The sequence below is a fragment of the Enhydra lutris genome, unplaced genomic scaffold (assembly GCF_002288905.1).
Source record: "Enhydra lutris kenyoni isolate GAN:26980312 unplaced genomic scaffold, ASM228890v2 scaffoldscaffold8, whole genome shotgun sequence".
Classification (NCBI taxonomy): Eukaryota; Metazoa; Chordata; class Mammalia; order Carnivora; family Mustelidae; genus Enhydra; species Enhydra lutris.
Window position 1 is genome coordinate 39,314,985 of NW_019154092.1, and position 25,362 is coordinate 39,340,346.

General features: G+C 47.3%; 1 pseudogene; it reads right to left on the minus strand.

Moving 5' to 3' along the window:
• Positions 1-4,441: 4,441 nt before the first annotated feature.
• Positions 4,442-25,334, minus strand: LOC111142417 (annotated as a pseudogene).
• Between the last annotated feature and the right edge of the window lie 28 nt (positions 25,335-25,362).

Here is a 25,362-nt window from a genome sequence, read left to right on the forward strand (position 1 = left end):
GGGAAAAAGAATTGCTCTCTCTGCCTTCTCAGGATCCGGATTTCTACAGCATGTTCAGACGCTGAGCATGAAATCTCGTTCTTACGTGTCCTGGAAATGTGACCTTAAAGACGTCACGTAAACTCTCAGGTGTCCTAAGGGTATAATAGGTGCCTCCCTCACTCATTACTCATTCCATTCATTCACCTGTTCAGCAACTAGCTTTATTAAATACTGTGTGTTAGGTTTTGGGGCCTCAAAGATCAATAAGAACTTCCCCCCTCAGAGAGGCAGTTTATAAATTTCACAGATCATCAGACTGGAAGGGACGGGCCAGTCTAAATTTTAGTCTTATGGACCAGGAAACGGAGGCCCAAAGAAGTATAATAACCGCCCGGATGTCACACCCAATCACTGACCAAATTGGGATTAGAACCCAGATTGCTTAAAAAGAACAAAAAGAATGCAAATCACCTTATTCCCCAGCCCAAGGATCTTTGCTCTGTATCACCTACTTTTAGCTAAACTGTAGTGAGCTTCAATTTTCGTAACATTATAAAATTAATATCCAGTGATTGAGAAAATATACAGTAACTAAGACCTAACATGAAATCAGAAATCAGTACCATTTTGAGGGTGCCTGTGTGGCGCAGTCTGTTAAGCGTTCAACCCTTTGTTTCAGCTCAGGTCGTGATCTCAGGGCTGTGCAATAGAACCCCATGCGGGCTCCACACTCAGCATGGAATTTGCTTGAATTCTCTCTCCATCTCCCTGTGATCCTCCCCCCTTCTCTCACTCTCTCTCTAAAATAGATAAATGGTTTTTTTTAAAGAAACTAAAACCATTTATAAATCAATTGGAGTTTATTCATCAAATAAGCATGAACAGATATTTGAAAAATAGTTGTCATGTATGTGTGAGACGTGGTATATGTTCAGCCTACAGGTTTTCCTGTAAATTGTATTTAACTGCATATAACAGAAAACACAAAACCATGGCTCAAACAAAAGAGTGGTTTATCTTTCGTATGTAGCATACCAGAAGCAGGTAGTTCAGGGTGGAGATGGGGCTCTCTGGGGCCATCAGGGACGTCAGTTCCTCTGTGTGATTAACTATCTTTTAGCACCGGTTTCCATCCTTATGTCATAAAATGTCTGCTGCATTATGTCACCTCACAGTCATATAATGGCAGCTGCAGCATCAGCTTTCGTGTCCATGTCACTTTGGAAAACCCCAGCTGCAAGGGGGGCTAGAAAATGTAGTATGTTCATGGGCACATTGTTACATAGAATAAATTTGGGCTTCTTCACTTAAAGAAGAGTGAGAAGAATTAACAAGGGGTTGACTAGAAGTCCCTGCCACAGAAGAAACTATTTTACCTTCTCTTGTACCTTCACTCTGTGGAAATCAGATTTGCAGAGATTAGATTTCCTTTCTTTTTATTCAGTTTTGCCACTTCTCTTTCTGCCACTTTTTGTTCTAACAAAGTTTAGTTTTCTCTTCCAATTTGAGGTGTCAGACTCCCTCTGTTTGGATTTTAAAGCAGCTCTACTTAACATTTGCCTCATATTCTAGAGTTATGTCTCTGTCTCTAGGTTTATAAGTGTATATGGTTTTTTAAAAAGATTTATTTATTAGAGAGGGAGAGCACACACACAAGTAAGCATGAGTGGGGAGAAGGGGAGAAGGAGAGGATCTTCAAGCAGACTCTGCTGATCACAGAGCCCACCACCATCCCATGACCCATGAGACGGGACCTGAGCCAAAACCAACAGTCAGATGCTCAACCGACTGAGTCACCCAGGTTCCCCCCACAAATGTATAGTCTTAAGTAACTTTCTTTTTGAGGCAGAACATGTATGGCAAAATCATAAGTGTATAGTTTGATGAATTTTCACGAAGTCAATATACCCATGTGCACATCGCTCAGATTAGGCTCCATAGACTATCACCTAGAGACCACCTTCCATATGCACCTCCCAGTTTTCACTCTCACAAAAGTAATAAAAATCCCCATTTCTCCCACGTACGTTACTTTACTCTGTTTTAGAACTTTCTTTAAGTGAAATCATACAGCAGTTACCTATTTTGTGTCTAGCTGTTTTCATGCATTATATATTTGACAAATGTTGCATATAGCACAAAGGTGTTTATTTTGACTGCCTTAAAAGCAGTGATTCTCAATGGGTGGGGAGCAGGTGACATTTGGCAGTATCCGGAGACATTTTCGGTTGTCACAACCAAGGAGGTGCTACTGTCACCTGGGGGAAAGGCCTGGGGTGCTGTTAAATGGCTACAATGCACAGATCGGCCCCTCATGCTTGATTAGCATCTGGGTACCCTCTTTTGTGAGTTGCTTGTTGAGTCTTTTGCCCACTTTTCTACTAGGCTGTTTGCCTTTTTCTTATTGATTTGTAAGAGTTCTTTATATATTCTGGTTATGAGGTCTTTATCAGCTGTTAAGTATTGCAAATACCTCCTCTCATTTTGTGGCTTGCCATTTTACCTTTTTATTCTTTTTAATTTTTTAAAATTTTTTCTAAACCATAATATTTATTCTGCTACCAATTGTCGAAATCCTTAAGGTAAACTAATGCTGCCACGCTGCCCTCTAGGGTTTAGGTGTTGTGTCTCCATGGACTCATGCCTGCATCTGCCATATGCAATTTTCAGGTGCCTCATTTGACCCCACCCAGTGGTATTTCATCTTTTAGCCTCAGCACTCCAGTTACGCTCTTCAGCTTGGCAGGGCAGCCACATCTGCCACAGGTCGACTTCTCTACGTGGCAGTCCTGACAGCCACAGTGGCGGCACAAAATGTGCCTCTTCTTAAGACGTCACCTCGTCTCTGTAGCCAAGACTGGAGGAGAGGACCGCCATTTTGTTTGTTTAATGGCATCTTTTTGACAAACAGAATTAATGTTGATACCCACCTTATCAATCTTTTCCTCTTTCATGTGTGCACTTTGCCTTCATTTTTAAAGCTGTTTTCACTGGGTTTACACCCATAGGTTGTCAGTTTTTTTCTTTTAGCACTTTGAATATATAATTCAAATATTTTCTTCCTTCCCTATGGCTTAGTTATCTGGGGCCATTCAGTATTACCACAACTTAACATCTTAAAACAAAATACATTTATCATCTCACAGTTTCTGTGGGTCAGATGTCTGGACACAACTTATGTGGGTCCTGGACAAGGCTGCAGTGAAGGTGTTGGTCAGTCCTGGGTTCTCCTCTGGGGCTTGACTGGAAAAGACTCTCCTTCCATGTTCACTCAGTTTGTTGGCTGAATTCATTTCCTTGAAGTTGCAGGCATAAGGGCTTCAATTTCTTGCTAGCTATCAGCTGAGGTTGCTCTGAGTAGCTAGCTCCCCAAAATCCCTTGCCAAGCGAGATCCTCCAATACGGCCACTCACTTCTGGAAGCCAGCAAGGGAGGTGGGACTCCAGTGGACAGCAGCAGACAGGCTCCATGATGTGATCTTTTTTTTTTTCTTTTTAAGATTTATCAATTTGTTTATATGAGAGAGAGAGAGAAAGTGAGAAAGTGCAGCAGGAGGGGGCAGAGGGAGAGGGAGAGAGAATCTCAAGCAGACTCCTTACGGAGCAAGGAGCCCAATGCAGGGCTCAGTCCCACCACCTGAGATCATGACCTGAGCCAAAATCAACAGTTGGATGCTCAACCAACGCTCAACCAACTGAGTCACCCAGGTGCCCCACCATGATCTTATATAACATTGTCGTGTAATCTCATCATTCACATATTCACGTAATCATGTACTTCTCATTACCTTTGCTTATTCCCTTGATTAGAAGGAAGCCACAGGCCCTGTCCGTCCTCAAGGGCGATCATACAGGTCACGAGCACCGGGAGGCAGGAATCACAGGGTCCACCGCAAGAGTCTATCCACACAGCATTAGAAGCGGCTTATTCATCGTAACATTGTAAATGTGAAAGTAATGTATATTTTCTTCTGTGGCTGCTTTTAAAATTTTCTCTTTGGTTTTCAACAACCCCATGATACTCTAGGTGTGTTTTTCTTTGAATTTCTCTTAAGTTTCATAGAACTTCTTGTATTAGCGGCTTGATAGTTTTCATCTATTTGAGAAAATTCAGCCATCATGTCTTCAAATATTGCTTCTGCTTTATTCTCTCTTCCCTTCTGGTATTCCCAATTACCCACACATTAGACTTTGTCAGTGTATCTCATATGTTTCTTATACTCTTTGCTGTATTTTCCAACCTTTTTTTCTTTCAAAATTTTCTGTCTTTTTTCCTTTCTTGAGTCTGGATACTTGTACCCACCTATCTTCTAGATTACTAATCTTGTTAATCTGCTGCTGGTAGGCACTTCCTCCTCCCATCACCTCAAATCAAGACACAGGTTTTATCGTATCTTTAAAATATCACAGATAAGTCTGAGGAAGCATCTAGCACCTTGCTGTTTCCATAGCTGGGCAACTTAGCTCTTTATTCTCAGCCTGCTGAACTGCATTCCTTTCTCAGAAACATAGATACAATCCAAAAATTCTCTGATATCCTTGTTTGGAACTTTTGTGGCTTACTGAATCAAAGCAGCTGAATTCAGTACAAGTTCAATGTCGTTTCCTTCAAGAATTAACTCACCTTTCTGGGCTCAAGATACTGAATAAGCAAATGCTAGACCTCATCTGAGCCCCATGGGTGTATTTTTCGCCCCAGAAATTTTGGATTTCGATAAGAGAACCATTCTCCTGAATAACAACATTGACGGGGAGGTGAGCATACGCAGACCGCATCTTGTAACAGAAGCCCAGGGTAACACCCTTGATCATGTTCTCTAAGTGACTACACATAGTGAGAATGGTAGCCAATTCCTTTCTGTTTCTCTGCCATTTGTCAACTTGGAGCCTCTTCTTTTTCTTTCCAAGGAGACAGATCCACACTGGTGCATTTGAAAGTCCTCCACAGGGTTCCTCTAGGGCCCTTCACAGCAACAGTGCATCCCTTCAAAGTGATGTTCGCATTTTCTGGAATGTCAGCCATCCGATTGCGGAAAACAGTCCTCACTGTCACAGTAGATGCGGCAAAAAGAGAACCTTGTGGGACACATCTGTCGTATCACTGCCCAGCTTTTCGGCATTTCTCTCCCATGCCATTTATGATACAGCACATTTCTCAAAGGGGGAAAGATATGATCAGGTAGCAAGAATTTCCTGTCCCCTTGGAAAAGGAAGAATCAGCCAGACTAAGAGTCCAATTGATATGAGACAGATTAACGGGAGAAAATACAATTATCCTGCATCCGTGGAATCCACACAGGCATGGAAATTCCAAAGACAGGCAAAATGGGGTACATATGTCAATTTGAACCAAGGAAAAGGGGGGTTGGGGCCTGGGACTTCAAAGGGAAGGAATGCAATTTACAGGACAATGAAGAAAAGTAAATGTTTGGTGAATGTTTGCTGGGTCACTAGAAAACAAAGGCACATAGAGAGGAGTTAGATCAAACAGGCCTTGCTATGTTCCTCCCTGTTCTCCATAACTAGTTCATATCATAATGTAGTTACGGGGATAGCTTTTTTCCTGGAGAAGGTCCTCTATGAATTCTTTTTTTTTTTTTTCTTTAAGGTTTTATTTATTTATTTGACAGACAGAGATCACAAGTAGGCAGAGAGGCAGGGCAAAGAGAGAGAGAGGGGGAAGCGGGCTCCAGGACTCCGGGATCATGACCTGAGCCAAAGGCAGAGGCCTTAACCCACTGAACCACCCAGGCGCCCCTCCTCTATGAATTCTTTTAGGCAGTTGTGGGGGAGGTAAAGAGCTTTCCCTGATTTTTTTGGGTTTTGATTGCTTTTTAACTCAATAATTTTCATGCCAAAATGACCCATTTTGGTGGGGGGGGGGCTGCTCTTGGACCCTAAAACACTACATTCTTAGAATTTTCCTTCTCTCTGGAATCTTGGCTCCTTGAGTGCTGGCTGTCTGGGCAGCTCTCCGATGTCTTCAAACAGAATTTTCCTTTTCCATTTGTCTAGGCTTTCCAGTTGTTCTCAGCAAAAGGATTAATGTACCCACTTAGACCCACTTTTATACTTTAATGCAGATTTCTCTATACCACACCATCTGGTCTGAAATGTATACTTCAGTTCACATCTTTTTATAGGAAGCAACTATCTCACCAACCTGCTCTCAGTCAGACATAGGTTTATAACTGGCTTACAGACCTCTGAAACACTGTGGACATATGAAGTGTGAACATTATAGGGGTGCCTGGCTAGAGCATCATAGAGCAATGCAACTCTTGGTTTTGGGGTTGTGAGTTCAAGTCCCACCCTGGGTGTAGAGCTTACTTAAAATAAATAAATAAAATTTTTTTGAAAGTGCAAACATTATAATTCATGTTTCTTCTCTCCGTTTATTTATTTACATGGGACAGAAGTACCAACACACCCATTCAGTTCAACACCAGGTAGATGCAAATGTTGAGGGAAAAACTCTGAGCCCTTGGTTCATCTAATTAAGTCATTGACCAAGGAATAAATTTCAGAAGGAAGGTGTCTAGGCTTGCTCGTGGAGCAACACTATCTGCTCGGAATAAAATGGATTTCTTAGAAAAATGTATAAAGCCGATATGGTTTTCTTTGCTGTTTATCAGAAATTCAGACTTAACTGGGACTTGCATTTTTATTTGCTAAACTGGCCACCAGTGTGCATTCTTCCCTGATGGTGTCTCTAAAACAGAATTGATTCCAGTGTTATAGGAATCTCGACAATGGGAATCATAACTTTCATTGGTCATTAATGCAAGTAAAAAATGGAAATAAATTTCGTTTTGAACCCAGCTCCTGACCAAATTAGCTTATCGTTCTAATACTTTTTCTGTTGGTTTTCTTGGCCTTTCCAGTTGTGTAATTATTTCACAGCAAATAATGGTAAATTAACTTCCTCAACAATTTTGATTCTTCTCATTTTATCTCAGGAGGTACTCTCATGTATGGTAATACCAAAGTGGTGTTTGTGGTAATAGTGTTTTAGTCATTATTGCTGTGTAACAAATGATCCCACACTGACATAAAACAACCACGGATTCTGTAGATGGGGAATCTGGACAGGGCACTTTTTTTGAAAATTTTATTTGTTTATTTGACAGAGATCACAAGTAGGCAGAGAGGCAGGCAGAGAGAGAGAGGGGAAGGCAGGCTCCCTGCTAAGCAGAGAGCCTGGTGTGGGGCTCGATCCCAGGACCCCGGGATCATCACCTGAGCAGAAGGCAGAGGCTTTAACCCACTGAGCCACCCAGGCACCCCTAGACAGGGCATTTTTTAAGAGTGAACATCTTGAGACACCTAGATGGCTCAGTGTGTTAAGTATCTGCCTCTGGCTCAGGTCATGATTCCAGAATCCTGGGATCAAATCCCACATCGGGCTCCCTGCTCCGTGGGGAGCCTGCTTCTCCCTCTGCCTCTGCCTCTCCCCCTGCTTGTGTGCTCTGTCGCTCTCTCTTGCTCTCTCTGACAAATAAATAAATAAAATCTTAAAAAGAAAAAAGAGTGGGGGTGCCTATGTGGCCCAGTTGTTGGGCATCTGCCTTCAGCTCAGGTCATGATCCCAGAGTCCTGAGATCAAGCCCCACATTGGGCTCTTCTGCTCAGTGGAAAGCTGGCTTCTCCCTTCTCACTCCCCCTGCTCATGTTTCCTCTCTCACTGTGTCTCTGTCAAATAAATAAATAAAATCTTAAAAAAAAAAAAAAAGTGACTATCTCAACCGAGCAAGGCAGAAGTGTACTGCATTGTTATGATCTAACCTTAAAAGTCACAAAGCACTGGGAAGACTGGGTAGTTCAGTCAGTTAAACGGCAGTCTTCGACTCAGGTCACATCCCACCGCATGGAGCCCCACATCCAGCTCCTTTCTATTCGGGGAGTCTGCTTCTCCCTCTGCCTGCTGCTCCCCCTGCTTGTGCTTGCTCTCTGTCTCTCTCTTTCTCTCTGACAAATAAATAAATACAATCTTTAAAACAAAACAAACAAAGTCACAAAGCATCACTTACACTGTACTATATCCACTGAAGAAGATTCACAAAAGACTACCACAGAGTCAAGGACAAGGAGGAAACACAGACTCCCACCCAGTGGTTGGTTTGTTGGTCTTGCACTCTAAGAAAAGTATGGGATAAGATATCCTTGAGGCCAGCTTTGCAACATATAATCTACCAAAAGGAATGGCCTTACTGTGTTCCGGAGTTGAATAGCAATTCTTCTACTAAAGGTATTTCACCTTTAAGCCTCAGTTCCAATTTATTTATTTATCATGGCAAGGAAGTTTCCCTATTCTGATTTTATTAAGTTTTTAAAGAATAAATAATAGGGGCACCTGTTGGTAGAGTGTCTGACTCTTGATCCCAGGGTTGTGAGTCCAAACCCTGAGTTGGATGTGGCGTCTACTTTAAAAAATATATAAATTTAAAAGTAAAATAAATAAGTAAAAAGAGATGGTGAATTTTCTCAAATGCCTTTCTGCACCTATGAAGCATCTATCGAAGAGGCATTTAATAAGACAAGAATGAATGAGGTTGTTTTTGCCCTCTTTGAGCCAAGTCTGCAGCTGATCCCGTCATTCAGTGAGCATTTCTGAGCACTCGTGTGCCAGACCTCTGCTGGGTACTCAGACACAACACTGAACCAAAACAGAAGGGGTTCTAGCCCTCAGGAAGCTTACAGCCAAAATGATCCAGATCCAGTTCAGTGCCTGAAATCTGGCTTTTGTGCCCCCAAAAATGCAGGAAGGGGAGTAATTCCCACCCTCCCACCTAAATCCCAAACTCAGTAACTTGGTCCTGCAAAGTCTCTCCATTTCGGTGACATCCAATCACTAGTCTGGATGTCGTTTGAAGGCGAGGGGCATTTACATGTATAATTTTAGCCACCAGAGGGCAGTCACATTTAAAAAACATGTTCAAAGGGGAAGAAATGACAAACCCAATTCCTTGAAAGGCTATCCCCCCAGGTTCCTGGACTAGAGTCAATCCCCACGGTGGGATTCTCTCCAGTGGAGAAATGGCCCAGCACCCAAACCACTCTCCCACTTCAGGCCTGGGGATCTCACCAATTTATCACAAGGCTCTGGTCCCCTGACTGGAGGATGATATCATGGAAACTGACATGGACCATAATGAAGTAGATCAGAGGGTCTCCCAAACCAAACACTTTAGAAGAAGTTAACTGCATAAGAACCACCACAGGGAGGGGCCAGGGCACCCACACACCCACCTCCCTTCAAGTCCTCACTTAGGAGAGTCGGTCAGTGAGCATTTATTGAGCCGTATCTCCTCAACAACCAGCCCTGTATGGGCAGGGGTAAAATAGATTTGTTCTGGCTACGGAGAGGGGCCTTGCTTGCACAACCTTATGAGAAAGCAGTAAGGACAGCTCCAAGGCAAAAGAGCGTCCAGTTAAGGCGTCCCTTCCCTCTGTTCCAGGGGAAGCGCACAGGAGGCCACCCAAGACGACAGCTTCTTCAGATGCAGCTTGAAGCCCTGACCTTGGTACTGTCAGGGAAGGTGGTGCTTCCAGAAAGCTCAGTCCTTCTCTTTCTTAGCCTAGAATGAAGGATCTATTTCCAGTTTGGTTTGTTTTGCTTTCTGCTTGTCCAATGTGTTTTATCAGAGCCCCACATCCCCTTCCCCATCTGGGGCTTGAGTAGCACTGGGAACACATAAGCAACAGAGAATTTCAGGCTCTTTCTTACCCAGACTCCTTCCCCCTCTACATCAACAACTCCAGAACTCACCTGAATGAGAAGAGGGAAAGGGAAAAAAATGGTTCATATCCCAAAAATATTCTTCCACGGGGTTGTGACTGCATAAGACCTAGCCCAAGAGTGGCATAGGACAAGAACCGGATGAGTGTTAGTTATTCTATGTCCACAATCCCTTTCTGGAATTTCCCAAGCTCTCAAAACCCAAGGGTCTTTCAGAATTCATTTGGCAAAAGTAATCTGACCTGAATTCATCTGGCAGCAAAACCTCACCTGAACCGTGATGATGCTGATTTTGGTCCATGTGTACCCCTTGGTGAGAGTACTCATGGATTCCATCACAGAAATCCACAATGCTCCATCACAGGGCGTAGTGCCAGACTCCACTGCGTGCATCACGGAGTCTATGGTGTAAGCACCTGATTGTCTTTCTCAAACTGAATATTCTGAATTCTGAACCGTAACTGGCCTCTAGGACCTGTTTCCATATGAAATCTAGGTTCTATAGCTTATCTCTCCTATTATCTAGCTATGTGACTTTCAATAGGGTGGATAGACCCCAGGGTGGCCCTAAGATTCATGTTTCCTGCATTATGCAGGCCCCATATAATCCCTTTAAGTGTGGGCAGAACCTGTGACTTGCTTCTAAGTAATAAAATATGGCAAAGGTGAAGAAATTTTGAAGATATAATTAAAATCTCAAATCAATTGATTTTTATTTAGTCAAAGGGAAAATTATCCTGAGGGAGCCTGAGTTAATCAGGTAAAAACCTTTATTTTTTTTATTTTTATTTTTTTAAAGATTTTATTTATTTATTTGACAGACAGAGATCACAAGGAGGCAGAGAGGCAGGCAGAGAGAGAGGAGGAAGCAGGCTCCCTGCAGAGCAGAGAGGCTAATGCAGGGCTCGATCCCAGGACCCTGGGACCATGACCTGAACCCAAGGCAGAGGCATTAACCCACTGAGCCCTCCAGGCACCCCAGGTAAAAACCTTTAAAAGAGGGACTAAGTTAGGACATCTGGATGGCTCAGTGGGTTAAGTGTCTGGTTTGATTTTGGCCTCCGTCATAATCTCAGGGTCATGAGATCGAGCCCCAGTTTGAGCTCCCGGTTCAGTGCGGGGGGGGGGGGTGTGTGTCTGCTTGAGATTCTCTCCCTCTGTCCTGCCCTCTACACTCTCTCTAAAGTAAATAAATAAATAAATAATTTTTAAAGAAAGGGACTAGGCCCTCCCTGAGGTCAGACGGTCTCAGATGTTTGCTTTGAAGAAGCTGTCAAGCTCTAAGTGGGTCTCTGGAGAGGGCCATGGGGCAAGGAACTGCGGGCAGCCTTTAGTCATGGAAAGCATCCAGCTGACCACCAGCAAGAAACCAGGGACCTCAGTCCTGCAAACGTGAGAAGATGAATTCTGCCCTTGAGGAAATTCTGCCCACAGCCTGAGGGGGCCTGGAAACAGATCTCTCCCCACTTGAGACTCTGATGAGACAGCAACCCCAAACTGATACCTGGATTCCTGGATAGCAAAACTGGGAAGTGGTGGACCCAGCTAAGCCAAACCCAGAACCCTGATCCATGAAAACCGAGCTTATAAGTGTGTGTTGTTTTAGTCCACTCGGTTGTGGTCATTGGTTATGCAACACAGAGAACTAACACAATGGAGACATCCTTAACGTCCTTGGGCTGCGGTTGTTTATCTGCAAACTGGGGAAGTGTTTTGTCACACCCGGCAGCATTTCCAGCTCTAGCTTTGGAGACTTGATGTATGGGGTAGATGCTGGGGGCTTTAGTGTTGGGGGGAGGAAGAATGGTTTTCTTCGTGGGTGAGCAGATGTGGGGAAGGGGCTGTGGATGCCAAGGCAGTGTGCTGTTGAGGCTTCTGATGCACAAGCAGAGAAAAATACAGGCAGCTGAGGACTCAGCGAGTCCCCAGTGACCCGGCTGCCAGGCTGGACACTGACCACAGCTGGCATCGCTCCGGGCTGCAGGAGCGATCATCTTTCTGAAGCAAGAAAAACAAGCATCCTCTTTCCCCTGCTCTATAAGGAAAGCTTCACCACACTGGGCACCCGCCCCCATCTCTCTCAGTTTAAGAAGGGGCAGAAGATTCCCTCTCACCCTCTTCATCTCCAGGCACCTAAAGTTCTTGGGCTGGCAGCCTCAGGAGCTGACCTGGGGAGCTTATGGGGAGCTGAGTCAGGGAGGGCATCGGGTTTCCTGTGAGCTCTTGGCAAAGCCCAGATGGAGGTGAGGTTGTGCTTCTGAGCTCTCCCACCAGACCAGTCCATCATGTCTCCTTGCCTTCTATACTCCTGCTGCCTGTCACAGGGGCCCCAGACCACTAACAAGCCCCAGAGGTGGTGCATGAACCGTCTGTCTTGCCTCCCCCAAATCCTCCCTCAGACACAGCTGACAGGCTCCTTTGACTGGCTGAAGCAATTGTCCCTTATTAAATTCTTTAGGGGATGATCTCATTAAGCCTTGTTATGGGTCACTTCTATTTCAGGGAGAATAAATTTGCTGGACTCTTTCTGTGTGCAGCTAGTTAATTGAAACCTGAAGTAGGGGGTGAGGGGAGGGGGAGGGACAGGCAAGGTGGTGAGCTGACAGGGGGCGGCGGGGGGGTGGAGGGGAGCAGTGCGACTGTCTGGGTGAGGAGCTAGGAGCTGGTGGAAGGAAGAGGCAGGGGGTCCATGTGAGGGGGACCGATAAGACAGAAGACACAGGCCCTGGAGGGGGAGGGGAGATAAAAACAAGCGTGCTCTGCAGCCTGATCTGCAAGATAGCCTCCTAACTGCCTCCCAGGCCTCTGTGCTCAACCCTGCCTGACACAGGAGTCCAGACCAGCATGAAGCGATAAGGGTCTAGGCCAAGATGTGACAACAGAGATGGAAAAGAAGGAGATGTGAGAGGACTTGGAAACCAATTTAATATGAGGACAGAGGAGAGGAAAGTGCCCAAGATGACCTTGAAAGATCTCTGGAGAATGGGGAGGAGTGCCAGCAAACAAGACCAGCGGAGTCCTCAGATCAATACCATGCTCACGGCTCTATCGCGTGAAGAATCCCTCTTCACCCAGTCTGAAAAAATGACTGTGTCCAGTCTTCTGGCTCTTCTGCCATGATGCACGTGGGCAGGAAACATGAACTGAGTACCCACCGTGGACAGGACCCCTGCCGAGCACTGGGGAGGCAAATACAAACAAGCACACTGCCCAGGCCAAGAGACTCCAGCCCTTTCCAAGCAATTGGCCCTTCTCAGAGTGTTTTACTTCAATTCCCTTTTCAAACAGTTGTGCTGATCCTCAGCCTGGGCTCTTGGCAGGAGAGGGCATAAAGACAGAGGAGAGTTTTGTGTTGGGGACCTTAACATCAAGTGAACTTGGTATGGCTGAAAGATAGGTGGCTGCTGAAAGACAAGTGGCCCCAAGCTGGTGCCTTGAACTTGTGGACCTGGCTTCCTTCACCGGTAAAGGAGGGAGGGGGGTTAGGTGATTCCTGGAAACTCTCCTATCTTTCTTTCTTTTGCTTTGTTTCATGGATGGGCAAGTGCTGTGACTAGTCTGATTTCTACAGAAGTGTAGGGTCGTCCTTTATTCCAGAAAACAATAGTAATTTGAGCACCCACAGAGTGGGTGTGGGGTGTGACATGGAACCTCTATTCCCTACTCCTTGTGTTTCCATGTAGAGGTGGCTGCATTGAGTGTGTTCTTGGAGTCTCCCTGGTCTCTCTCTCTCTCTCTGGAAGAAAGACATCTGACTGGAAAACTCGAGGGAAGGAGCTGAGCATGCTGCACTAAGACCAGCTTCCCAAGTTCACATGTTGAAGCCCTAATCCCCCAGTACCTCAGAACGTGGCTGTATTTGGAGATCGGGCCCTTAAAGAGGGGATTAAGTTAAAATGGAGTCATTAGGGTGCATCCGGGTCCTCAACCGCCCGGGTCCTTAGGAGCTTAGGACACAGACCACACATACTGACGAGAGGCCATGTGAAGATACAGTAGGAGGGAGGTCATCTGCAAACCAAGGAGACCTTAGAAGAAACTAACCTTGCTGACGCCTTGATCTTGGCCTTCCAGCCTCTGGCACGTAAGGAAATAACTCCCCACTGGTTAAGCCCCCCGTGTGTGATACTCTACCATGGTAGCCCTTGTGAACTAATACAATATTCTCTTTAGGACTTGCCTGCCTACAGGGATGTATACTCAGAGCTGTTCATGACCAAACCTGCCTTCTGGGGGAGGGCTGAGTCTGTCCAGATCTGTCTGCTGCCAGGTGAATGTCTGCCTGCAGTGCCTGGGGCATATCAGAAAGCCCTTAGGGATGGCACGTGTGTACCGCGTCCTCCAATCTAGTTTGTATCTACCATAAAGTTTACCATAAAGTTGACATTTAAATGTTCCTCTGCTTCCCGTGTCTTATTTCCCAGTTGATCCCAAACTAGAGGAGAAGGGGCAAGGTTATTCATTGTGCCTACAGCCCCACCCCAGAAGGAGAAGGCAAAAGCACCATAGCCCATGTTACACATTAAAGTCCTCTCTCACTGGTGCCCTCACCACTCCCACATGGGCACTCTATATCCAGGCCCACTCGTTCCCAGCATGGCCTGGCTCTTAGATTCCATTAGGACACCCACCTATTACACCTTTCCTCTTCTCTGTGCTGCAGAATTCTCTTCATTCTTCCAGTCTTGGCTCAGAGGTCTCCTCCTAGCTGAGTCTTCCTTGGGGCCCAGGTCATGCCTTCATCTTTCTCATGTCAGTGCCTATGACCTGGTACATATTTCTATTATTTTGTCATACTGTCCTAATGTTAGGTGGCCACATGTCTGTGTTCTCCACTAGAACAGACTAGGCTGAGCACTGCACCTGGAAGGACTTCCTGGTCACACTTGTGTCCCCAGTGCTAGCTTGGTGCTTGGCTCCAGAGCAGGTGTCCATAAAGTGCTGGAGTATGAGTGAGTGGCAGGATGACATTTTGACATATTAGTCTGTATGTTTCTCATAGTTTTCCACCCCCCCTTCCATTTCAAGTGGACTGGCCTGTTGGTAATTCCTCCATTTGGGCTTGGTGTAAAGCAGAAGAGCCTGAGCTCAATAACTTCCTGTCCTTTGAAAAAAATCTAAACTCATTGGATTTCGTGTGTGTGTGTGTGTGTGTGTGTGTGTGCGCACGCATGCGCGCGTGCTGTGGGGGAAGTGTGAGGGGTAAAGTGGGGAGATGGCTTTTGAGAGAGAAGAAATCATGTAGGCCTAGAAGGGGAGAGAGGTGTGGGTGCCCTCACCCTTGCACAGCCCTCCATGATGGAGGCGGCCAGTCCTCCTTTAATGGCATGGGAGCAAAGATTTCTGCTCCCTGAAAGGACGTGAAAACAAAGCCAGCTGCCACCCATCACCAGGCTTTGGCAAATCCTGTATTTGCATGGGTGGACAACAAGACCTCACCCCACCTTGAGATCTAGAGTCCTAAGTGGGGAAGGGAAATGAAAATTCAGCAATGACTTGGGGCACCTGGGTGGTTCAGTCCATTATGCATCTGCCTTGGCTTGGGTCATGATCCTAGGGTCCTGAGATTGAGCCCCATGTTGGGCTCTCTGTTCAGTGGGGAGTCTGTTTCTCCCACTCATTCTCCGTCTGTGCTCTCCCTCTCTCAAATAAAGAAATAAAAGCTTAAGGAAAAAAAATTCAGCTATGACTGACATGGTCTTTCCTGCCATGTAGGGACCTTGGAGTAGAAATTAAATTGATCTCTAAGACATAAAGAAAGTGATGTTTCTTGCATATTTGAGTTGGGAGGACTAGATTATCATCCACCAGAAATGAATTCTGGATCCTCTAAGTCCTGAAATGCTTCTCCCTTTCCCCCTCTTCTGACCAAGAAATTTGCCAAGGCCTGAACTGGTCCAGAATTTAGCCCCTCGTTCCCTCAACTATTGTTTGGAGTGTGGTAATTTGGGAAGAGTTTTATCATTCTCAAGATTGTATGGTGATTCATCCTCTCAGCAGCCTGGGGAAGCCCCAGAAGGCGAATCCTTCAGCCATTGGATGTTCCCTTCCGGAGACTAAAGGTCCCAGTAAGGAAAATTGTATCCTTCCTTCAGTGAGGTTGGAGAGAAGAAGTGCTGCTCAAGGTCAAGTCCCATGCTTGGGAGGAAGAGGCACCTAGGGAGGCCAAGAAGAAACTCCACTGGGAAATGACCCCAAGTGGGTAGGGGCTGGGGGTGAGGCTGTATGGGACAGGAAGGATCCCTCTAGCCAGCACTGGGCCACTGGGAGCAAGGTGCCCAAGAATGCCATGAGATCAATAGAACTGTCTCTCTTGGGCCCAGCTAGTCACCTCTATTGCAGTTAAGACCTCTTAGAAACCACAAACATCTCTCTCCCATCTTTACCCCCTCTCTCGTCCCTGTTGCCCGCCCCCTACCTTGGTGCAGAGCCAAAGCTTCCATGGGATGGTGTGGGAAAGAACGTCTGACTTCCTCACCCACACTCGGTCCAAAGACATAGCATCTGTCTCTGAGGTGGACTGGGGAGGAGAATGTATGTTGAGAGGAGGAGAGCAGACCAGCAAAGAGAAGAGCGGAGGCCGAGTGGGAACTGAGTTGGACGGACAGAAGAGAGGAAGGAGAGCTTGGGTTTGGCTTTGGGATCCCCCCCAAAACAGAGTCTGAGACAAGAGCTGACATAGAGGTAGTTGATTGGGGAAGCTGCTTGGGAACAGAAAGAAGGGACTAGGAAGATTGGCATGAGGAAGAAGGGAGAGCCATTCTGGTGAATGCTCCCACACCCGTCTCGCTGGAGACTGAGTGTCTCCATGGTCCGGCTGGCTGTCTCGGAGGGGCACTGCAGAATGGACCACAGAATTGTCCACCTGAGGGAAGGAAGATGCGACATTTATCCATCAGCTCTGGCCTCTGCTGGCTGAGTGTCCCCCTCTGGGCTGCTGATTCCTTCTTCCAGATTCCTCTAGTGTCGACTATCTGCCCCAGGAGGGAAGGCCCAGGGCAGGAGACATTAGCACACAGGGAATGGGGGGCACAATGCAAGAGCAGAGGGTGAAAGCAGAAGATGCAGCCAAAGAATGGAGAGAGAGGAAGGGAAAGAGGGCTGGTGATGGGGACGGGAGGACAAGATGAACACAGACAGTCCCTGTTTCGGGGAGAGCTACATGCCCAACAGAGGCATCATGGGAGCAGCTGTGGACCCTCTGCAGAGCTCTGGAACTGGCTGGAGTGAGCCCTCATTGTCATCTCCTTATCTGCTATGGGACTTCAGCAGGTACAGGGGAGCCTTGGCAATGACTGGACATCCCCACCCCTGGCAGCCAGGAGCAACCTCTTTTGGGCCTTCCAGGAAGACAAACTGTCTCCTTAGTGTTTCTGGCTCTTCTGGTTCAACAACATCGACTCAGGTGTTCTGGCTGAAAACATACCTCTCCCAAGAGGCAGATTGATGGCATATGATTATATAAAAGGATCGTGACTTGCCAGAATGGAGCAAGCCTCCTGCAGTCCTTGTGGCAATGGGAAATCCAGTTTGGGGCATGGTGGTCACCCCTACTCCAAACCTTCAGTGTTGAGCAGATCTGAGAGAGGCTCTTGAAACTTCTGAAGTTTAGAAAGGCCTGGGACATTTCATATCTGTATTCTACCTACACTGTAGACCCAGGCTCTTCCCACCATACAGTAGGACTCTTTCTACACAGCACTGACCTTTCCTTCTCTGATGTATTATCATTCTACTAATAATCAATAGCCCAGATTGATCTCTTGCCTGTCTTTTTTTTCTTAAAGATTTTATTTATTAATTTATTTGACAGAGTGGGAGCACGAGAGTACAAGCAGGGGGAGCAGCAGAGGGAGAGGGAGAAGCAGGCTCCCTAAGCAGGGAGCCCGATGCAGGGCTCCATCCCAGGACCCCGGGATCATGACCTGAGCTGAAGGCAGACGCTTAACCAGCTGAGCCACCCAGGCACCCCTCTCAACTGTCTTCTTAATATTCTTTTCCTTTGAGTTATTCTTGTCTTCTTTACTTGTAAATTCTAGAGCTTCTTGGTTCCCAGTACCCTAGAACTACAAAACAGCTGGGGTTGGGGCCCAGTAAGAATGTATAGATGAATGAGTGTCAGACTGGTCCTCCTAGGCTGTCAGATTGCTATGATTTGAGAATTCTGAAAAAACTGACTAACCAAAAATATCTCCCTCCTCCCAGCTGACTTGTCTTGTTGTCTGAAATTCCTATCTTTTATGTCATTCCTTGATGGCTTCTAGAGAAGCACTTATGTTAGTTGGACAAAATGCCATCACCTGGGAGAGGTCATGAGTTAGTCAGCTATCACTCTAGTAAGAATTGGGTTCCTTAATTAATTGTTATTAAGACATGGAGATGAGAAGCCTTTGAGATCGAGTCCTAGGGCAGGATGTTTTGGTTGTCAAAGGTGGGGAAGACAGGCAAAGAAGGCTAAAGTCCTGGGGCCTTGAGTGGTGACGGCAACAACGCTGACTGGGTCAAGGAGGGTCCTAGCTGTAGTGAGCACAGACACACCAAAGAGATACTGATTTTATGGCTTGCCTTAGGTAAGGTCAACGTGTACAACCCACGAACAAGATCTTAGTTCTCTGCAGGCAGGGCCTGCCTAGACACCTCATACATCCACCAGACTGACCCACAGTACACACGTGTACTGAACAGAGCCAGCTTTGCACACACACATCACTCCGTGAGGCCTCCCCACCCACTGCTCTTTTGCCCTTCTGGTAACTTGAAGGACTTACAGCAAAAACCACAAGCAGGATGAAAATGCCAGAGCAGCTCTACTGAGTGCTTTAAGGGACACATTTCTCCAAACAAACAAAATTAGCCGAACAAAATCACATTTTTCTGCAAACTAAAAGGGTGATCTCTAAGGCCTCCCTCCCAGACCTGCTGGTTACTCATGGTTTTCAGTAAATGACAGTAACTCTAGAGGAGGGAGGCCTTTGGAAGTCGCCTAGTCCTTGCTGGCCTGGCTGGGGAGGGCCCTCCCAGTCTACTGCCCCCACACAGGTTCTGGAAATCTCTGCTTTGTCTTTTTCCCAGGGTCGGGGGGGGGGGGGGCATCCTGTTTCCCAAAGCCTGGTGCCTTTGCACTGATTCCTCAAGAGAGGGGTCACATGAGATACTCTGCTTCATTTCATTTTAGGTTATTGTTGCTGCTGTCAGTCTATTGAAGGACTTTAATGAAAGCTTGTATTGTTCTCGGGCTGGAGGCTTTTTCAAATGATCAGCACATTATAAAACACAATAATGAGTCTAATTCCCACCCCCCAGCACACACACGCACGCACCCGCAATGGCATTGCTAAGTCCCCCAGATATGTACGGTAGTAAGAGTCTGGGATTTAAGTGCCGCAGAGCTGGGTTTGGCTCTGACTTTCCTGTTCAGTGCTGGTGAGCTTGGGCAAATCCATTCATTCATTCATTTGTTTATCCAGTAAGCATTTATTCAGTACCTCCTTGTGTCAGTCATATAATCTCTGTAAAATGCTATTTTTTAAAAAAAGATTTTATTTATTTATTTGAGAAAGAAAGAGAGAGAGCACGTGAGCATGAACAGGGGGAGGGGCAGAGGGAGAAGCAGGCTCCTTGCTGGATCGCAGGACCCCAGGATCATGACCTGAGCCAAAGGCAGGTGCTTAACCAACTGAGCCACCCAGGCGTCCCCTCTCTGCAAAATGGTACCAATGCCTGCTCTTACTATCTTTCCCAGCTGTTTAGAAGAGCTAATGAAATCATACTTATGAAAGGTTCTTGGTAAGCTCTGAACACACTTGTGTTGTTGACATTCATCAGCAAAAAGTTTAAAACAAAACTGGAGGGGTGGGGTAGGAGGGCCCAAACCACAACACTCCATACATCACTTGTGCCAGAAATCCACCTGTTCCACGTTGTCTGGCGTGCCCTGTATGTTGGGAGCCTAGACTTTCCTCAAGCCAGACTTTGCCTGGCATACCTTTCTCTCCATCTCTGTCCTTGGAAACCCTGCTTTCTCCAAGGCTCTGGCTGAAAGCTTCCTCTTGGCACAAAGTCCTTCTTGCTCTTGTGAATTCATTTCTTCCTCCCACATGTCCGTCCTCTGCTTTGGGCATGTTGTGTCCCATCTGTGAACTACTGTAATTTGTTTCTAGATGGAGCCCTGTTACTGGACGGACAGCCGTGCTCTGGAAGGAGGTGAGAGGTTCTTTTCCAGGAATCCTGGCTCTGCCCTTTCAGCTCCTGTGAACTTGGTCAGGCACACTGTCTTCTCTGGGCCTCAGTTTCCTCTTCTGTAAAACCTACCTGTCCCTGCTGACGGGGGAGGATGAACAAGATACCACGTGTCAAGGTCCCAACACAGTGTGCCTTGCTTTCAGTGGGTGGGCTTTCAATGGATGACTTTTAAGTAAAACTGAAGGGCATTTGTACAGACTTCGGTGAGCTCTCCTGAGATACACATAGAAGAGGCATCCACTTAGTGCAAATGAAGAACATTGGGACCATCTCTACACAGGATTTGGTACCTGAAATATCCCCAGGAAAGGTGAATTCCTCCTCAGAGGCACTCCTTTATGTTTCAGTACCACTGGGAGAGGCAAACATCAAAGCGCTCTACTTCCATGGGTGCTGGGTGCTGGCAGCACTGACCGCCAGCGAAAGCATGGAGACTCTGCAGGGAAGGGAGGTGAGGAGTCTGAGGAGAGATTTGTTAGGACTGGTCTTTCTTAACATAACATGTATTTAAAACCAAGTATGTTAATTTTCAGTCAAAGATTTTTGGGGGTCTTAACAATTCACCTCAATTCTGACACGAACTTCCCTGAGTTCATAAAGACCCCACAAGCGCCCCCACCTCAGATGCCAGGAGCAACAGGAGTTCCCAGGCTACCCACACTTAAGCCTGGCAGACCCAGGATTTGGGGTTCCTGTGACTCTCCCAGTAGTTCACTAGAACACCTCACAGAACTCAGGAGAGTGCTTTACCTGTGATTACTGGCTTACTTCAAAGGCTACAACTCAGGAATAGCCAATGGAAAAGAAACATGGTGGAAGGGGGGATGGGGGTTGCGCACAGCTTCCATGCCCTCCCCGGGAGCGCCACCTTCCCAACATCTCAGTGTGCTCGCCTGCGTGCGCTCTCTGTGAACCCTACCATTCAGGGGTTTTTTTGGGTTTCATGAAGTAGGCACAATTAATTAAATCAGTGACCATGGGTGACTGAACTCAATCTCCCACCTTTCTCCCCAGCCCAGAGTGGGGGTAGGGCCGAACTTTCCAACACTCTCCTCAGGAGGGGAGGTTGGCCCACATCCTGAAGCTGCCTGCGGGCCCACCTGGAGAACCCTCATTAGCATAAACTCAGGTGAGGTTGAAAGGACTTTCCTAAGAATGACAAAAGGCACTCTTATCACTTAGGAAATTCCAAGGCTTTTAGGAGCTCTGTGCCAGGAACTGAGGACAAAGACCACACAGTTTTAATCATGCCACAGGTCCCCTGATGTTGTTCTTGCTTAAATAGCATAGTTTTCAGAGCTGGAAAGAGGAGGGTGAGGGACTCGGGACATTGTCCAGAAGGCTGGTGTTTCCACGGCCTCCCTGTGAGCTTCGACGTTGTCTCCAGTTTCCATCCCGAGGGTCGTTGTCCTCCCAACATCCCAGGGGCTTTTCCGCCTCTTACCGCTTTCCCCCCCAAGAGTCTTTTCTTTCCAATCCCAGTATGTCTTCGGAACTGTCCTACCCGCTCCCAACAAGGAAGATCCCTAGGGCTGTGGGCCCTTACCTTCTTTCTTAATGTTTTCCTTCCTTCTACTTCAACAGGAACCAGACTGAGTCTTTCTGGCTCTCGCTGCCCCGGGGCGCGGTCAGTGTGGGGTCGATTCCTTGCCAGGTTGTTCTTGGGCAGGGAGGATCTGCTGTCTGAGGTCTTGATAGTAACACTCAGCAGAGGGGGAGACACCTACTTCCCTGTTAGCACTGAAGGAATGCAACCCAGACTCAACTGCAGCCCCCCACCTCCCCTCTGACCATCCCTCTCCTCACTCCTCTGCTGTCCAGTCACTGGCAGCGTGGCGCTAGGGTCGTTGTCCTCCCAACATCCCAGGGGCTTTTCCACCTCTTACCCCTTTCCCCACCAAGATCAGCTTCTCCGCATATTTTCTCTCAGTCACAATTATTGGCTTGCTCTTTCTGCCATTCTCTGTGCTGGACACCAAGGGAGCTCAGAATAAGGAGGCCTGAGCTTTGCCCTCAAGGTACTGGTTCTCTTCTTCCTTTGTAGCAGTGGTCAGGCCTTCCCTCAGGCATCCCTCACCACCCTCAACTGCAGGCCTACCTCCTCCCAGCCTCTCACGCACTTGGCATCTGGCACCACTTCCTTGTCTTGACATCCCTTCAGGCTTTCATGTCTCCCTGGCTAGATGCTCCGTGGACTTCCTCCATTCACACCCACGGACTTGCATCTGCCACAGAAGAGGGCCCTGAGGCTCTCCCTGGTGAGTCAGGTGGGTGAGGAGGAAGAATGCGTACAACAGGTACACAGGAGGGCAGATGTTACGAAGGGAACAAACAGTTCCTGAGGTGGGCAGCGGTGTGCTGGTCTGATGGTGTGTCTGAGGAACCTCTTGCTCCTTGAACCCTGGAGGTTGCACAAGGTCAGGTCCTGAGTCATACAGAGCTCCTTACATTGAAAAATGAGAGGACAACACACACTAATTGAGAAATTTTAAACTGCCTGTTGCATTTATTTCCACTTTTTTTTTCCCCCTAAGGATTTTATTTATTTATTTGACAGAGGGAGAGAGATCACAAGTAGGCAAAGAGGCAGGGAGGGGGTGGGGAGGAAGCAGGCTCCCTGCTGAGCAGAGAGCCTGATGTGGGGCTTGATCCCAGCACCCTGAGATCATGACCTGAGCCGAAGGAGGAGGCTTAACCCACTGAGCCACCCAGGTGCCCTTATTTCCACATTTTAATACAAGCTATAGACTTTCCATATAGAAGGGGGTATCGCTGGTTGGAAAGAGGGTTGGGGAGCCCAAGACAGAGAAGCCTCACTCAGCCACCCTAGGGAGCGGGGGAGCTGAGGGAAGGCATCCCCTCCCAGCGACCCTTGGCCATGAATGGCTCCACTCTCATGGCCTCTTCTGCCCTGGTCCGTTCTGGTTCCACGTGAACTTGGGAGCTGAGTTGGCAGCATCACTGTACTTAACCAGTGAGTCTGGGTGCCTCTGGGAGGTGCCTGTCCGGAGCATTACCAGCAGAACAAGGGCCCCGTTTGTGGAGTGTTCTCTCTGAGTCAAGAATCCTGCTGACAGCTTTACTACAAAAGTCACCTCACTCTTAGCCCTGACAAAAGGCTGCAAGGTGGTGTCAGGAGTGTGATGCAGTAAACTGGTGAGGACCCTTGTGCTTGGCAGGGTTACTGAACTGCCCAGGGGGTCACTGCTAGAGGGAGGCAGAACTGTATCCAAATTCAGCTCTGTCATATTCCAGAGCCCCTAGGGCTGATAACCATGTGACCCTCTGCTACCTGGAATCCTTAGAATGTTCTGGATGGCCTTCCGCGTGGAGGACATAAGTTAATTCCGTGGAATAATGCTCTGAGGCCAAGCAGGTAGTGTTAATTCTGGAGGCAGTGACTTGTCTGAGGTTATGTGGACAGCTCAGGGCAGACTTTCAACAGTTCCCCTTACAGTGTATACTGGGAGATTGTAGTGAATGCTGGTCATGCTGGGGTTGGAGGGTAGAGGGCTGGGTGGTTACCCTGAGGGAGGGGTAGCCTGGCTCTTAGCGATCTAGAAGAAAGAGTGGAGCCCAGACCCACAGATAAGGGTTCTGTCTCTCCAATCTCCCATTTTCCTCATCTAAAGAATGGCTCTAATAGTAACGTCCACCTTACAGGAAGAAATGGCAGAAGTAACCAGCTTGGTCAGGAGGGAAGGGGCTATAGTCAAAGCAAGTCACAGGCCAGCCACACTCTGATGCTACTGTTCAGGTCACCATTTCTAACAGGCACCTGCTGCAGGCCCAGCCTCAGTGCTGGTGGTGCACCAGGTATAAGCAATGATCCCAGAAGAGTGATTCAGACAGGCCTGGCCTTGGCCTCCAAGACTTAGGACGGAAGTTGGGAGGAGAACTACAGCTCTGATTCAGTCATAACACTGCAGGTAGGCTAAAGGATGGAAATGTTTGTGGGACGGTGTCTCCGAACATAAGGATCAAGTTCAATTTCTGGTGGTGACAATGGGGCGGAGGGGGTTGCTAGTGATGTAGATGGAGGGGGAAGGGAGGCTGGGCCAGGCTTGTTGCATGGAGGTGGGATTTCAGGAGCTTAGAGAGCTGAGCACGCCCTGCATTTGAGATTCTGGGAGACCATTCCTATCTCTACAGCACTGATGAGATAATATTGTCAAGGAGTAGTTTTAAAACCCAAGGTATTAATCCACATTTACTCTTTCACTTCAAGACTGACAGGTGTGATCTTCACAGTGAAATTTTCTCTTTTTGTACTGAAAGAGCCTGGGCTCTTATCACTACCCAACTTCTCAAATTCCTTGAGGACTACAGTAGCACGGAAAAAAGTGAACAAAGGGATGAACAAGTGGGTGAAATATACATAGACAAAATGTGTATCCTGCACATGGTGTAATTTCAGTGAATTTCAAAGAGATGGGTGGTGGTAGAGGTTGGGAGAGCAAGGCTTAGAGATGAACTGTTTGTGCTGGAGTCCCATCCTGCCACTCCTGATGTGTGACCTTGGGTGGGTCACTTTAACCATTCCGGGCCTCAGTTTCCATTTTTGTCACCTGGGGCTGGTAATGGTACTGAGCTTATAGGGTTGTTGTGGCAATTAAATGAATAAATCCATTTAAACCCATGCTACAGTGCCTGGCACACAGTGGGCATTCAAAAAAAGTTGGCCAGTAATATAAAATTATTTTATCAATGTATTCGTTTAATCGTGGATGGAAAACTCCTATGCTTGTGGGCAGTTAGCATAAATGAGTGAACTGGGGGTTCACTGGAGTATGAAGGGGAGACTGACGTGAAGGTGGACATGGGGCCAGTGCTGTGACTTCCATAACCTCCTCTTGGGTAGTGTTACCACAGGTGCCAGCACGGCTCCTGAAAAAGTAAAGACCTCTTACATTTTCTCCTCAAGCTCTTATTTATTTATTCATTTACTTCTCAAAACCCTGACTTTGGGAGCTCCAGCTAGACCTCAAGTTGCATTTTTGTTCTCCGTGCCCTCTGAGCCCTGTACGGGCCAGGTGACCGGCGCCCACTTCACCTTTCCTCCAGGTCCCGCGTGCAGCACGTTCCTTTCCATCACAGACCTGAAGGAAGGGCCTCGCGAACTCAGAGCACCCGGGCGCGTCCCGCTTCTCACGGTGAAGTGCAAAAGAGAGGAGTGACTCTGCAGAGGTGGAATTTGGGGTGTCTGCAACGCGCGGAGGGGCGGAGCGGGCTCTCCCGGCGGACCCTGTCTCACCAGCAGGTGGCGGTCTATCGGCCAGGCCTGCAAGGTAACCGACCAGAAACTTGAACGGGATGCTGATGCCGCCGCAAGACAAGCACAGCGGAGTCTCCTCGAGCCGAGCTGTCGACATCCGCGAAAAAGTGGGGAGAGAAGAGAGC